The sequence below is a fragment of the Narcine bancroftii genome, chromosome 3, assembly GCF_036971445.1.
Source record: "Narcine bancroftii isolate sNarBan1 chromosome 3, sNarBan1.hap1, whole genome shotgun sequence".
Lineage (NCBI taxonomy): Eukaryota > Metazoa > Chordata > Chondrichthyes > Torpediniformes > Narcinidae > Narcine > Narcine bancroftii.
The window spans coordinates 290,021,746-290,038,173 of NC_091471.1; positions in this window are offsets into that span (position 1 = coordinate 290,021,746).

Genomic DNA, 16,428 nt, shown 5'->3' on the forward strand with positions numbered 1-16,428 from the left:
TGTTTCCCCATATCTGATTCACCGCCTCTGATTCCCCAACTCTGATTCCCCTCCTCTAATTCGCCAGCTATGATTCCCCGCCTCTGATTCCTGCGTCTGATTCCCTGCCTCTGATTCCCCGCCTCTGATTCCCCTTCTCTGATTCACCACCTCTGAATCCCCACCTCTGATTCCCCATCTCTGATTCCCCAGCTCTGATTTCCCGCCTCTGATTTCCGGCATCCGATTCCCTGCCTCTGATTTCCCGCCTCTGATTCCCCGTCTCTGATTCCCCGCCTCTGATTCCCCGTGTCTGATTCCCTGCCTCTGATTCCCCGCCTCTGATTCCCCGCGTCTGATTCCCCGCCACTGATTCCCTGCCCCTGATTCCCCACCTCTGATTCCCCATATCTGATTCCCCGCCTCTGTTTCCCCGCCTCTGATTCCCCGCCTCTGTTTCCCCATATCTGATTCCCCGCCTCTGATTCCCCAACTCTGATTCCCCTCCTCTAATTCGCCAGCTATGATTCCCCCCCTCTGATTCCCTGCATCTGATTCCCTGCCTCTGATTCCCCGCCTCTGATTCCCCGCCTCTGATTCCCTGCCTCTGATTCCCAACCTCTGATTCCCCACCTCTGAATCACCATATCTGATTCCCCGCCTCTGTTTCCCCGCCTCTGATTCCCCGCCTCCGTTTCCCCATATCTGATTCCCCGCCTCTGATTCCCCAACTCTGATTCCCCTCCTCTAATTCGCCAGCTATGATTCCCCGCCTCTGATTCCCTGCGTCTGATTCCCTGCCTCTGATTCCCCGCCTCTGATTCCCCTTCTCTGATTCACCACCTCTGAATCCCCACCTCTGATTCCCCATCTCTGATTCCGCACATCCGATTCCCTGCCTCTGATTCCCCGCCTCTGATTCCCCGCCTCTGATTCCCTGCCTCCGATTCGCAACCTCTAATTCCCCACCTCTGATTACCCATATCTGATTCCCCGCCTCTGTTTCCCTGTCTCTGATTCCCGGCCTCTGTTTCCCCATATCTGATTCCCCTCCTCTGATTCCCCAACTCTGATTCCCCGCCTCTGATTCCCCAGCTCTGATTCCCAGCCTTTTATTCCCGGCCTCTGATTCCCTGCCACTGATTCCCCATATCTGATTCCCCGCCTCTGTTTCCCCAGCTCTGATTCCCCACCTCTGATTCCCCAGCTCTGATTCCCTGCCACTGATTCCCCGCCCCTGATTCCCCACCTCTGATTCCCCATATCTGATTCCCCGCCTCTGTTTCCCCAGCTCTGATTCCCTGCCTCTGATTCCCTGCCCAGATTCCCCATCTCTGTTTCCCCGCCTCTGATTCCCTGCCTCTGATTCCCAACCTCTGATTCCACACCTCTGATTCCCCATATCTGATTCCCCGCCTCTATTTCCCCATATCTGATACCCCGCCTCTGATTCCCCAACTCTGATTCCCCGCCTCTGATTCCCCAGCTCTGATTCCCCGCCTCTGATACCCGGCGTCCGATTCCCTGCCTCTGATTCCCCGCCTCTGATTCCCCATCTCTGATTCCCCGCCTCTGATTCCCCGTGTCTGATTCCCTGCCTCTGATTCCCCGCCTCTGATTCCCCGCCTCTGATTCCCTGCCACTGATTCCCTGCCCCTGATTCCCCACCTCTGATTCCCCATATCTGATTCCCCGCCTCTGTTTCCCCGCCTCTGATTCCCTGCCTCTGATTCCCCATATCTGATTCCCTGCCTCTGATTCCCCAACTCTGATTCCCCGCCTCTGATTCCCCAGCTCTGAATCCCCGCCTCTGATTACCCGCATCTGATTCCCTGCCTCTGATTCCCAGCCTTGATTCCCCATCTCTGATTCACAACCTCTGATTCCCCACCTCTGATTCCCCATATCTGATTCCCCGCCTCTGTTTCCCCATATCTGATTCCCCGGCTCTGATTGCCCACCTCTGATTCCCCGCCTCTGATTCGCCAGCTCTGATTCGCCACCCTGATTCCCCGCATCTGATTCCCTGCCTCTGATTCCCCGCCTCTGATTCCCCATCTCTGATTCCCCGCCTCTGATTCTCCATATCTCATTCCCCGCCTCTGAATCCCCATCTCTGATTCCCGGACTCTGATTCCCCACCTCTGATTCCCGGCCTCTTATTCCCAGCATCTGATTCCCGGCCTCTGATTCCCGGCCTCTGATTCCCCGCTTCTGATTCTGATTCCCTGCCTCTGATTCCCCATCTCTGATTCTGCACATCTGATTCCCTGCCTCTGATTCCCCACCTCTGATTCCCCATATCTGATTCCCCGCCTCTGTTTCCCCGCCTCTGATTCCCCGCCTCTGTTTCCCCATATCTAATTCCCCACCTCTGATGCCCCAACTCTGATTCCCCGCCTCTGATTCCCAAGCTCTGATTCCCCACCTCTGATTCTCCGCATCCGATTCCCCATGTCTGATTCCCCGCCTCTGTTTCCCCGCCTCTGATTCCCCGCTTCTGTTTCCCATATCTGATTCCCCGGCTCTGATTCCCCAGCTCTGATTCCCTGGCTCTGATTCCCCGCGTTCTATTCCCTCCCTCTGATTCCCCGCCTGTGAATCCCCATCTCTGATTCACCACCTCTGATTCCCCACCTCTGATTCCCCATATCTAATTCCCCGCCTCTGTTTGCCCGCCTCTGATTCCCCGCCTCTGTTTCCCCATATCTGATTCCCCGCCTCTGAATCCCCAACTCTGATTCCCTGCCTCTGATTCACCAGCTCTGATACCCCGCCTTTGATTCCCCCAGTCTGATTCCAAGCCTCTGAATCCCCGTGTCTGATTTCCTGCCTCTGATTCCCCGCCTCTGATTCCCCATCTCTGATTCACCGCCTCTGATTCCCCACCTCTGATTCCCCATCTCTGATTCCGCACATCCGATTCCCTGCCTCTGATTCCCCGACTCTGATTCCCCACCTCTGATTCCCCAGCTCTGATTCCCCGCCTCTGATTCCCCGCGTCTGATTCCCTGCCTCTGATTCCCCGCCTCTGATTCCCCATCTCTGATTCCCCACCTCTGATTCCCCGTGTCTGATTCCCTGCCTCTGAATCCCCGCCTCTGATTCCCCGCCTCATATTCCCTGCCACTGATTACCCGCCCCTGATTCCCCACCTCTGATTCCCCATATCTTATTCCCCGCCTCTGCTTCCCCCCCTCTGATTCCCAGCCTCTGATTCCCCATATCTGATTCCCCGCCTCTGATTCCCCATATCTGATTCCCCGCCTCTGATTCCCCAGCTCTGATTTCCCGCCTCTGATTCCCCGTGTCTGATTCCCTGCCTCTGATTCCCCGCCTCTGATTCCCCGTGTCTGATTCCCTGCCTCAGATTCCGCGCCTCTGATTCCCCGCGTCTGATTCCCCGCCACTGATTCCCTGCCCCTGATTCCCCACCTCTGATTCCCCATATCTGATTCCCCGCCTCTGTTTCCCCGCCTCTGATTCCCCGCCTCTGTTTCCCCATATCTGATTCCCCGCCTCTGATTCCCCAACTCTGATTCCCCTCCTCTAATTCGCCAGCTATGATTCCCCTCCTCTGATTCCCTGCATCTGATTCCCTGCCTCTGATTCCCCGCCTCTGATTCCCCTTCTCTGATTCACCACCTCTGAATCCCCACCTCTGATTCCCCATCTCTGATTCCGCACATCCGATTCCCTGCCTCTGCTTCCCCACCTCTGATTCCCCTCCTCTGATTCCCTGCATCTGATTCGCAACCTCTAATTCCCCACCTCTGATTTCCCATATCTGATTCCCCGCCTCTGTTTCCCTGCCTCTGATTCCCGGCCTCTGTTTCCCCATATCTGATTCCCCTCCTCTGATTCCCCAACTCTGATTCCCCGCCTCTGATTCCCCAGCTCTGATTCCCCGCCTTTTATTCCCGGCCTCTGATTCCCTGCCACTGATTCCCCGCCCCTTATTCCCCACCGCTGATTCCCCATATCTGATTCCCCGCCTCTGTTTCCCCAGCTCTGATTCCCCACCTCTGATTCCCCAGCTCTGATTCCCTGCCACTGATTCCCCGCCCCTGATTCCCCACCTCTGATTCCCCATATCTGATTCCCCGCCTCTGTTTCCCCAGCTCTGATTCCCTGCCTCTGATTCCCTGCCCAGATTCCCCATCTCTGTTTCCCCGCCTCTGATTCCCTGCCTCTGATTCCCAACCTCTGATTCCACACCTCTGATTCCCCATATCTGATTCCCCGCCTCTATTTCCCCATATCTGATAACCCGCCTCTGATTCCCCAACTCTGATTCCCCGCCTCTGATTCCCCAGCTCTGATTCCCCGCCTCTGATACCCGGCGTCCGATTCCCTGCCTCTGATTCCCCGCCTCTGATTCCCCATCTCTGATTCCCCGCCTCTGATTCCCCGTGTCTGATTCCCTGCCTCTGATTCCCCGCCTCTGATTCCCCGCCTCTGATTCCCTGCCACTGATTCCCTGCCCCTGATTCCCCACCTCTGATTCCCCATATCTGATTCCCCGCCTCTGTTTCCCCGCCTCTGATTCCCTGCCTCTGATTCCCCATATCTGATTCCCTGCCTCTGATTCCCCAACTCTGATTCCCCGCCTCTGATTCCCCAGCTCTGAATCCCCGCCTCTGATTACCCGCATCTGATTCCCTGCCTCTGATTCCCCGCCTTGATTCCCCATCTCTGATTCACAACCTCTGATTCCCCACCTCTGATTCCCCATATCTGATTCCCCGCCTCTGTTTCCCCATATCTGATTCCCCGGCTCTGATTGCCCACCTCTGATTCCCCGCCTCTGATTCGCCAGCTCTGATTCGCCACCCTGATTCCCCGCATCTGATTCCCTGCCTCTGATTCCCCGCCTCTGATTCCCCATCTCTGATTCCCCGCCTCTGATTCTCCATATCTCATTCCCCGCCTCTGAATCCCCATCTCTGATTCCCGGACTCTGATTCCCCACCTCTGATTCCCGGCCTCTTATTCCCAGCATCTGATTCCCGGCCTCTGATTCCCGGCCTCTGATTCCCCGCTTCTGATTCTGATTCCCTGCCTCTGATTCCCCATCTCTGATTCTGCACATCTGATTCCCTGCCTCTGATTCCCCACCTCTGATTCCCCATATCTGATTCCCCGCCTCTGTTTCCCCGCCTCTGATTCCCCGCCTCTGTTTCCCCATATCTAATTCCCCACCTCTGATGCCCCAACTCTGATTCCCCGCCTCTGATTCCCAAGCTCTGATTCCCCACCTCTGATTCTCCGCATCCGATTCCCCATGTCTGATTCCCCGCCTCTGTTTCCCCGCCTCTGATTCCCCGCTTCTGTTTCCCATATCTGATTCCCCGGCTCTGATTCCCCAGCTCTGATTCCCTGGCTCTGATTCCCCGCGTTCTATTCCCTGCCTCTGATTCCCCGCCTGTGAATCCCCATCTCTGATTCACCACCTCTGATTCCCCACCTCTGATTCCCCATATCTAATTCCCCGCCTCTGTTTGCCCGCCTCTGATTCCCCGCCTCTGTTTCCCCATATCTGATTCCCCGCCTCTGAATCCCCAACTCTGATTCCCTGCCTCTGATTCACCAGCTCTGATACCCCGCCTTTGATTCCCCCAGTCTGATTCCAAGCCTCTGAATCCCCGTGTCTGATTTCCTGCCTCTGATTCCCCGCCTCTGATTCCCCATCTCTGATTCACCGCCTCTGATTCCCCACCTCTGATTCCCCATCTCTGATTCCGCACATCCGATTCCCTGCCTCTGATTCCCCGACTCTGATTCCCCACCTCTGATTCCCCAGCTCTGATTCCCCGCCTCTGATTCCCCGCGTCTGATTCCCTGCCTCTGATTCCCCGCCTCTGATTCCCCATCTCTGATTCCCCACCTCTGATTCCCCGTGTCTGATTCCCTGCCTCTGAATCCCCGCCTCTGATTCCCCGCCTCATATTCCCTGCCACTGATTACCCGCCCCTGATTCCCCACCTCTGATTCCCCATATCTTATTCCCCGCCTCTGCTTCCCCCCCTCTGATTCCCAGCCTCTGATTCCCCATATCTGATTCCCCGCCTCTGATTCCCCATATCTGATTCCCCGCCTCTGATTCCCCAGCTCTGATTTCCCGCCTCTGATTCCCCGTGTCTGATTCCCTGCCTCTGATTCCCCGCCTCTGATTCCCCGTGTCTGATTCCCTGCCTCTGATTCCCCGCCTCTGATTCCCCGCGTCTGATTCCCCGCCACTGATTCCCTGCCCCTGATTCCCCACCTCTGATTCCCCATATCTGATTCCCCGCCTCTGTTTCCCCGCCTCTGATTCCCCGCCTCTGTTTCCCCATATCTGATTCCCCGCCTCTGATTCCCCAACTCTGATTCCCCTCCTCTAATTCGCCAGCTATGATTCCCCTCCTCTGATTCCCTGCATCTGATTCCCTGCCTCTGATTCCCCGCCTCTGATTCCCCTTCTCTGATTCACCACCTCTGAATCCCCACCTCTGATTCCCCATCTCTGATTCCGCACATCCGATTCCCTGCCTCTGCTTCCCCACCTCTGATTCCCCTCCTCTGATTCCCTGCATCTGATTCGCAACCTCTAATTCCCCACCTCTGATTTCCCATATCTGATTCCCCGCCTCTGTTTCCCTGCCTCTGATTCCCGGCCTCTGTTTCCCCATATCTGATTACCCTCCTCTGATTCCCCAACTCTGATTCCCTGCCTCCGATTCCCCAGCTCTGATTCCCCGCCTTTTATTCCCGGCCTCTGATTCCCTGCCACTGATTCCCCGCCCCTGATTCCCCACCTCTGATTCCCCATATCTGATTCCCCGCCTCTGTTTCCCCAGCTCTGATTCCCCACCTCTGATTCCCCAACTCTGATTCCCTGCCACTGATTCCCCGCCCCTGATTCCCCAACTCTGATTCCCCATATCTGATTCCCCGCCTCTGTTTCCCCAGCTCTGATTCCCTGCCTCTGATTCCCTGCCCTGATTCCCCATCTCTGTTTCACCGCCTTTGATTCGCCACCTCTGATTCCCCATATCTGATTCCCCGCCTCTTTTTCCCCGCCTCTGATTCCCTGCCTCTGATTCCCAACCTCTGATTCCACACCTCTGATTCCCCATATCTGATTCCCCGCCTCTATTTCCCCATATCTGATTCCCCGCCTCTGTTTCCCCGCCTCTGATTCCCTGCCTCTGATTCCCCATATCTGAATCCCTGCCTCTGATTCCCCAACTCTGATTCCCCGCCTCTGATTCCCCAGCTCTGAATCCCCGCCTCTGATTCCCCGCATCTGATTCCCTGCCTCTGATTCCCCGCCTTGATTCCCCATCTCTGATTCACAACCTCTGATTCCCCACCTCTGATTCCCCATATCTGATTCCCCGCCTCTGTTTCCCCATATCTGATTCCCCGGCTCTGATTGCCCACCTCTGATACCCCGCCTCTGATTCGCCAGCTCTGATTCGCCACCCTGATTCCCCGCATCTGATTCCCTGCCTCTGATTCCCCGCCTCTGATTCCACATCTCTGATTCACCGCCTTTGATTCGCCACCTCTGATTCCCCATATCTGATTCACCACCTCTGTTTCCCCGCCTCTGATTCCCCGCCTCTCATTCTCCATATCTCATTCCCCGCCTCTGAATCCCCATCTCTGATTCCCGGACTCTGATTCCCCACCTCTGATTCCCGGCCTCTTATTCCCAGCATCTGATTCCCGGCCTCTGATTCCCGGCCTCTGATTCCCCGCTTCTGATTCTGATTCCCTACCTCTGATTCCCCATCTCTGATTCTGCACATCTGATTCCCTGCCTCTGATACCCCACCTCTGATTCCCCATATCTGATTCCCCGCCTCTGTTTCCCCGCCTCTGATTCCCCGCCTCTGTTTCCCCATATCTAATTCCCCACCTCTGATGCCCCAACTCTGATTCCCCGCCTCTGATTCCCAAGCTCTGATTCCCCACCTCTGATTCTCCGCATCCGATTCCCCATGTCTGATTCCCCGCCTCTGTTTCCCCGCCTCTGATTCCCCGCTTCTGTTTCCCATATCTGATTTCCCGGCTCTGATTCCCCAGCTCTGATTCCCTGGCTCTGATTCCCCGCGTTCTATTCCCTGCCTCTGATTCCCCGCCTGTGATTCCCCATCTCTGATTCACCACCTCTGATTCCCCACCTCTGATTCCCCATATCTAATTCCCCGCCTCTGTTTGCCCGCCTCTGATTCCCCGCCTCTGTTTCCCCATATCTGATTCCCCGCCTCTGAATCCCCAACTCTGATTCCCTGCCTCTGATTCACCAGCTCTGATTCCCCGCCTTTGATTCCCCCAGTCTGATTCCAAGCCTCTGAATCCCCGTGTCTGATTTCCTGCCTCTGATTCCCCGCCTCTGATTCCCCATCTCTGATTCACCGCCTCTGATTCCCCACCTCTGATTCCCCATCTCTGATTCCGCACATCCGATTCCCTGCCTCTGATTCCCCGACTCTGATTCCACACCTCTGATTCCCCAGCTCTGATTCCCCGCCTCTGATTCCCCACCTCTGATTCCCCATATCTGATTCCCTGCATCTGTTTCCCCGCCTCTGATTCCCCGCCTCTGATTCCCCATATCTGATTCCCCGGCTCTTATTGCCCACCTCTGATTCCCCGCCTCTGATTCGCCAGCTCTGATTCCCCGCCTCTGATTCCCCGCATCTGATTCCCTGCCTCTGATTCCCCGCCTCTGATTCCCCATCTCTGATTCACCGCCTTTGATTCGCCACCTCTGATTCCCCATATCTGATTCCCCACCTCTGTTTCCCCGCCTCTGATTCCCTGCCACTGATTCCCCGCCCCTGATTCCCCACCTCTGATTCCCCATATCTTATTCCCCGCCTCTGTTCCCCCCCTCTGATTCCCAGCCTCTGATTCCCCATATCTGATTCCCCGCCTCTGATTCCCCATATCTGATTCCCCGCCTCATTTTCCCCATATCTGCTTCGCCGCCACTGATTCCCCAACTCTGATTCCCCTCCTCTGATTCCCCAGCTCTGATTTCCCGCCTCTGATTTCCGGCATCCGATTCCCTGCCTCTGATTCCCCGCCTCTGATTCCTCATCTCTGATTCCCCGCCTCTGATTCCCCGTGTCTGATTCCCTGCCTCTGATTCCCCGCCTCTGATTCCCCGCGTCTGATTCCCTGCCACTGATTCCCAGCCCCTGATTCCCCACCTCTGATTCCCCGTATCTGATTCCCCGCCTCTGTTTCCCCGCCTCTGATTCCCCGCCTCTGTTTCCCCATATCTGATTCACCGCCTCTGATTCCCCAACTCTGATTCCCCTCCTCTAATTCGCCAGCTATGATTCCCCGCCTCTGATTCCTGCGTCTGATTCCCTGCCTCTGATTCCCCGCCTCTGATTCCCCTTCTCTGATTCACCACCTCTGAATCCCCACCTCTGATTCCCCATCTCTGATTCCCCAGCTCTGATTTCCCGCCTCTGATTTCCGGCATCCGATTCCCTGCCTCTGATTTCCCGCCTCTGATTCCCCGTCTCTGATTCCCCGCCTCTGATTCCCCGTGTCTGATTCCCTGCCTCTGATTCCCCGCCTCTGATTCCCCGCGTCTGATTCCCCGCCACTGATTCCCTGCCCCTGATTCCCCACCTCTGATTCCCCATATCTGATTCCCCGCCTCTGTTTCCCCGCCTCTGATTCCCCGCCTCTGTTTCCCCATATCTGATTCCCCGCCTCTGATTCCCCAACTCTGATTCCCCTCCTCTAATTCGCCAGCTATGATTCCCCTCCTCTGATTCCCTGCATCTGATTCCCTGCCTCTGATTCCCCGCCTCTGATTCCCCTTCTCTGATTCACCACCTCTGAATCCCCACCTCTGATTCCCCATCTCTGATTCCGCACATCCGATTCCCTGCCTCTGCTTCCCCACCTCTGATTCCCCTCCTCTGATTCCCTGCATCTGATTCGCAACCTCTAATTCCCCACCTCTGATTTCCCATATCTGATTCCCCGCACCTGTTTCCCTGCCTCTGATTCCCGGCCTCTGTTTCCCCATATCTGATTACCCTCCTCTGATTCCCCAACTCTGATTCCCTGCCTCCGATTCCCCAGCTCTGATTCCCCGCCTTTTATTCCCGGCCTCTGATTCCCTGCCACTGATTCCCCGCCCCTGATTCCCCACCTCTGATTCCCCATATCTGATTCCCCGCCTCTGTTTCCCCAGCTCTGATTCCCCACCTCTGATTCCCCAACTCTGATTCCCTGCCACTGATTCCCCGCCCCTGATTCCCCAACTCTGATTCCCCATATCTGATTCCCCGCCTCTGTTTCCCCAGCTCTGATTCCCTGCCTCTGATTCCCTGCCCTGATTCCCCATCTCTGTTTCACCGCCTTTGATTCGCCACCTCTGATTCCCCATATCTGATTCCCCGCCTCTTTTTCCCCGCCTCTGATTCCCTGCCTCTGATTCCCAACCTCTGATTCCACACCTCTGATTCCCCATATCTGATTCCCCGCCTCTATTTCCCCATATCTGATTCCCCGCCTCTGTTTCCCCGCCTCTGATTCCCTGCCTCTGATTCCCCATATCTGAATCCCTGCCTCTGATTCCCCAACTCTGATTCCCCGCCTCTGATTCCCCAGCTCTGAATCCCCGCCTCTGATTCCCCGCATCTGATTCCCTGCCTCTGATTCCCCGCCTTGATTCCCCATCTCTGATTCACAACCTCTGATTCCCCACCTCTGATTCCCCATATCTGATTCCCCGCCTCTGTTTCCCCATATCTGATTCCCCGGCTCTGATTGCCCACCTCTGATACCCCGCCTCTGATTCGCCAGCTCTGATTCGCCACCCTGATTCCCCGCATCTGATTCCCTGCCTCTGATTCCCCGCCTCTGATTCCCCATCTCTGATTCACCGCCTTTGATTCGCCACCTCTGATTCCCCATATCTGATTCACCACCTCTGTTTCCCCGCCTCTGATTCCCCGCCTCTCATTCTCCATATCTCATTCCCCGCCTCTGAATCCCCATCTCTGATTCCCGGACTCTGATTCCCCACCTCTGATTCCCGGCCTCTTATTCCCAGCATCTGATTCCCGGCCTCTGATTCCCGGCCTCTGATTCCCCGCTTCTGATTCTGATTCCCTACCTCTGATTCCCCATCTCTGATTCTGCACATCTGATTCCCTGCCTCTGATACCCCACCTCTGATTCCCCATATCTGATTCCCCGCCTCTGTTTCCCCGCCTCTGATTCCCCGCCTCTGTTTCCCCATATCTAATTCCCCACCTCTGATGCCCCAACTCTGATTCCCCGCCTCTGATTCCCAAGCTCTGATTCCCCACCTCTGATTCTCCGCATCCGATTCCCCATGTCTGATTCCCCGCCTCTGTTTCCCCGCCTCTGATTCCCCGCTTCTGTTTCCCATATCTGATTCCCCGGCTCTGATTCCCCAGCTCTGATTCCCTGGCTCTGATTCCCCGCGTTCTATTCCCTGCCTCTGATTCCCCGCCTGTGATTCCCCATCTCTGATTCACCACCTCTGATTCCCCACCTCTGATTCCCCATATCTAATTCCCCGCCTCTGTTTGCCCGCCTCTGATTCCCCGCCTCTGTTTCCCCATATCTGATTCCCCGCCTCTGAATCCCCAACTCTGATTCCCTGCCTCTGATTCACCAGCTCTGATTCCCCGCCTTTGATTCCCCCAGTCTGATTCCAAGCCTCTGAATCCCCGTGTCTGATTTCCTGCCTCTGATTCCCCGCCTCTGATTCCCCATCTCTGATTCACCGCCTCTGATTCCCCACCTCTGATTCCCCATCTCTGATTCCGCACATCCGATTCCCTGCCTCTGATTCCCCGACTCTGATTCCACACCTCTGATTCCCCAGCTCTGATTCCCCGCCTCTGATTCCCCACCTCTGATTCCCCATATCTGATTCCCTGCATCTGTTTCCCCGCCTCTGATTCCCCGCCTCTGATTCCCCATATCTGATTCCCCGGCTCTTATTGCCCACCTCTGATTCCCCGCCTCTGATTCGCCAGCTCTGATTCCCCGCCTCTGATTCCCCGCATCTGATTCCCTGCCTCTGATTCCCCGCCTCTGATTCCCCATCTCTGATTCACCGCCTTTGATTCGCCACCTCTGATTCCCCATATCTGATTCCCCACCTCTGTTTCCCCGCCTCTGATTCCCTGCCACTGATTCCCCGCCCCTGATTCCCCACCTCTGATTCCCCATATCTTATTCCCCGCCTCTGTTCCCCCCCTCTGATTCCCAGCCTCTGATTCCCCATATCTGATTCCCCGCCTCTGATTCCCCATATCTGATTCCCCGCCTCATTTTCCCCATATCTGCTTCGCCGCCACTGATTCCCCAACTCTGATTCCCCTCCTCTGATTCCCCAGCTCTGATTTCCCGCCTCTGATTTCCGGCATCCGATTCCCTGCCTCTGATTCCCCGCCTCTGATTCCTCATCTCTGATTCCCCGCCTCTGATTCCCCGTGTCTGATTCCCTGCCTCTGATTCCCCGCCTCTGATTCCCCGCGTCTGATTCCCTGCCACTGATTCCCAGCCCCTGATTCCCCACCTCTGATTCCCCGTATCTGATTCCCCGCCTCTGTTTCCCCGCCTCTGATTCCCCGCCTCTGTTTCCCCATATCTGATTCACCGCCTCTGATTCCCCAACTCTGATTCCCCTCCTCTAATTCGCCAGCTATGATTCCCCGCCTCTGATTCCTGCGTCTGATTCCCTGCCTCTGATTCCCCGCCTCTGATTCCCCTTCTCTGATTCACCACCTCTGAATCCCCACCTCTGATTCCCCATCTCTGATTCCCCAGCTCTGATTTCCCGCCTCTGATTTCCGGCATCCGATTCCCTGCCTCTGATTTCCCGCCTCTGATTCCCCGTCTCTGATTCCCCGCCTCTGATTCCCCGTGTCTGATTCCCTGCCTCTGATTCCCCGCCTCTGATTCCCCGCGTCTGATTCCCCGCCACTGATTCCCTGCCCCTGATTCCCCACCTCTGATTCCCCATATCTGATTCCCCGCCTCTGTTTCCCCGCCTCTGATTCCCCGCCTCTGTTTCCCCATATCTGATTCCCCGCCTCTGATTCCCCAACTCTGATTCCCCTCCTCTAATTCGCCAGCTATGATTCCCCTCCTCTGATTCCCTGCATCTGATTCCCTGCCTCTGATTCCCCGCCTCTGATTCCCCGCCTCTGATTCCCTGCCTCTGATTCCCAACCTCTGATTCCCCACCTCTGAATCACCATATCTGATTCCCCGCCTCTGTTTCCCCGCCTCTGATTCCCCGCCTCCGTTTCCCCATATCTGATTCCCCGCCTCTGATTCCCCAACTCTGATTCCCCTCCTCTAATTCGCCAGCTATGATTCCCCGCCTCTGATTCCCTGCGTCTGATTCCCTGCCTCTGATTCCCCGCCTCTGATTCCCCTTCTCTGATTCACCACCTCTGAATCCCCACCTCTGATTCCCCATCTCTGATTCCGCACATCCGATTCCCTGCCTCTGATTCCCCGCCTCTGATTCCCCGCCTCTGATTCCCTGCCTCCGATTCGCAACCTCTAATTCCCCACCTCTGATTACCCATATCTGATTCCCCGCCTCTGTTTCCCTGTCTCTGATTCCCGGCCTCTGTTTCCCCATATCTGATTCCCCTCCTCTGATTCCCCAACTCTGATTCCCCGCCTCTGATTCCCCAGCTCTGATTCCCCACCTTTTATTCCCGGCCTCTGATTCCCTGCCACTGATTCCCCGCCCCTGATTCCCCACCGCTGATTCCCCATATCTGATTCCCCGCCTCTGTTTCCCCAGCTCTGATTCCCCACCTCTGATTCCCCAGCTCTGATTCCCTGCCACTGATTCCCCGCCCCTGATTCCCCACCTCTGATTCCCCATATCTGATTCCCCGCCTCTGTTTCCCCAGCTCTGATTCCCTGCCTCTGATTCCCTGCCCAGATTCCCCATCTCTGTTTCCCCGCCTCTGATTCCCTGCCTCTGATTCCCAACCTCTGATTCCACACCTCTGATTCCCCATATCTGATTCCCCGCCTCTATTTCCCCATATCTGATACCCCGCCTCTGATTCCCCAACTCTGATTCCCCGCCTCTGATTCCCCAGCTCTGATTCCCCGCCTCTGATACCCGGCGTCCGATTCCCTGCCTCTGATTCCCCGCCTCTGATTCCCCATCTCTGATTCCCCGCCTCTGATTCCCCGTGTCTGATTCCCTGCCTCTGATTCCCCGCCTCTGATTCCCCGCCTCTGATTCCCTGCCACTGATTCCCTGCCCCTGATTCCCCACCTCTGATTCCCCATATCTGATTCCCCGCCTCTGTTTCCCCGCCTCTGATTCCCTGCCTCTGATTCCCCATATCTGATTCCCTGCCTCTGATTCCCCAACTCTGATTCCCCGCCTCTGATTCCCCAGCTCTGAATCCCCGCCTCTGATTACCCGCATCTGATTCCCTGCCTCTGATTCCCCGCCTTGATTCCCCATCTCTGATTCACAACCTCTGATTCCCCACCTCTGATTCCCCATATCTGATTCCCCGCCTCTGTTTCCCCATATCTGATTCCCCGGCTCTGATTGCCCACCTCTGATTCCCCGCCTCTGATTCGCCAGCTCTGATTCGCCACCCTGATTCCCCGCATCTGATTCCCTGCCTCTGATTCCCCGCCTCTGATTCCCCATCTCTGATTCACCGCCTTTGATTCGCCACCTCTGATTCCCCATATCTGATTCACCACATCTGTTTCCCCGCCTCTGATTCCCCGCCTCTGATTCTCCATATCTCATTCCCCGCCTCTGAATCCCCATCTCTGATTCCCGGACTCTGATTCCCCACCTCTGATTCCCGGCCTCTTATTCCCAGCATCTGATTCCCGGCCTCTGATTCCCGGCCTCTGATTCCCCGCTTCTGATTCTGATTCCCTGCCTCTGATTCCCCATCTCTGATTCTGCACATCTGATTCCCTGCCTCTGATTCCCCACCTCTGATTCCCCATATCTGATTCCCCGCCTCTGTTTCCCCGCCTCTGATTCCCCGCCTCTGTTTCCCCATATCTAATTCCCCACCTCTGATGCCCCAACTCTGATTCCCCGCCTCTGATTCCCAAGCTCTGATTCCCCACCTCTGATTCTCCGCATCCGATTCCCCATGTCTGATTCCCCGCCTCTGTTTCCCCGCCTCTGATTCCCCGCTTCTGTTTCCCATATCTGATTCCCCGGCTCTGATTCCCCAGCTCTGATTCCCTGGCTCTGATTCCCCGCGTTCTATTCCCTGCCTCTGATTCCCCGCCTGTGAATCCCCATCTCTGATTCACCACCTCTGATTCCCCACCTCTGATTCCCCATATCTAATTCCCCGCCTCTGTTTGCCCGCCTCTGATTCCCCGCCTCTGTTTCCCCATATCTGATTCCCCCCCTCTGAATCCCCAACTCTGATTCCCTGCCTCTGATTCACCAGCTCTGATACCCCGCCTTTGATTCCCCCAGTCTGATTCCAAGCCTCTGAATCCCCGTGTCTGATTTCCTGCCTCTGATTCCCCGCCTCTGATTCCCCATCTCTGATTCACCGCCTCTGATTCCCCACCTCTGATTCCCCATCTCTGATTCCGCACATCCGATTCCCTGCCTCTGATTCCCCGACTCTGATTCCCCACCTCTGATTCCCCAGCTCTGATTCCCCGCCTCTGATTCCCCGCGTCTGATTCCCTGCCTCTGATTCCCCGCCTCTGATTCCCCATCTCTGATTCCCCACCTCTGATTCCCCGTGTCTGATTCCCTGCCTCTGAATCCCCGCCTCTGATTCCCCGCCTCATATTCCCTGCCACTGATTACCCGCCCCTGATTCCCCACCTCTGATTCCCCATATCTTATTCCCCGCCTCTGCTTCCCCCCCTCTGATTCCCAGCCTCTGATTCCCCATATCTGATTCCCCGCCTCTGATTCCCCATATCTGATTCCCCGCCTCTGATTCCCCAGCTCTGATTTCCCGCCTCTGATTCCCCGTGTCTGATTCCCTGCCTCTGATTCCCCGCCTCTGATTCCCCGTGTCTGATTCCCTGCCTCTGATTCCCCGCCTCTGATTCCCCGCGTCTGATTCCCCGCCACTGATTCCCTGCCCCTGATTCCCCACCTCTGATTCCCCATATCTGATTCCCCGCCTCTGTTTCCCCGCCTCTGATTCCCCGCCTCTGTTTCCCCATATCTGATTCCCCGCCTCTGATTCCCCAACTCTGATTCCCCTCCTCTAATTCGCCAGCTATGATTCCCCTCCTCTGATTCCCTGCATCTGATTCCCTGCCTCTGATTCCCCGCCTCTGATTCCCCTTCTCTGATTCACCACCTCTGAATCCCCACCTCTGATTCCCCATCTCTGATTCCGCACATCCGATTCCCTGCCTCTGCTTCCCCACCTCTGATTCCCCTCCTCT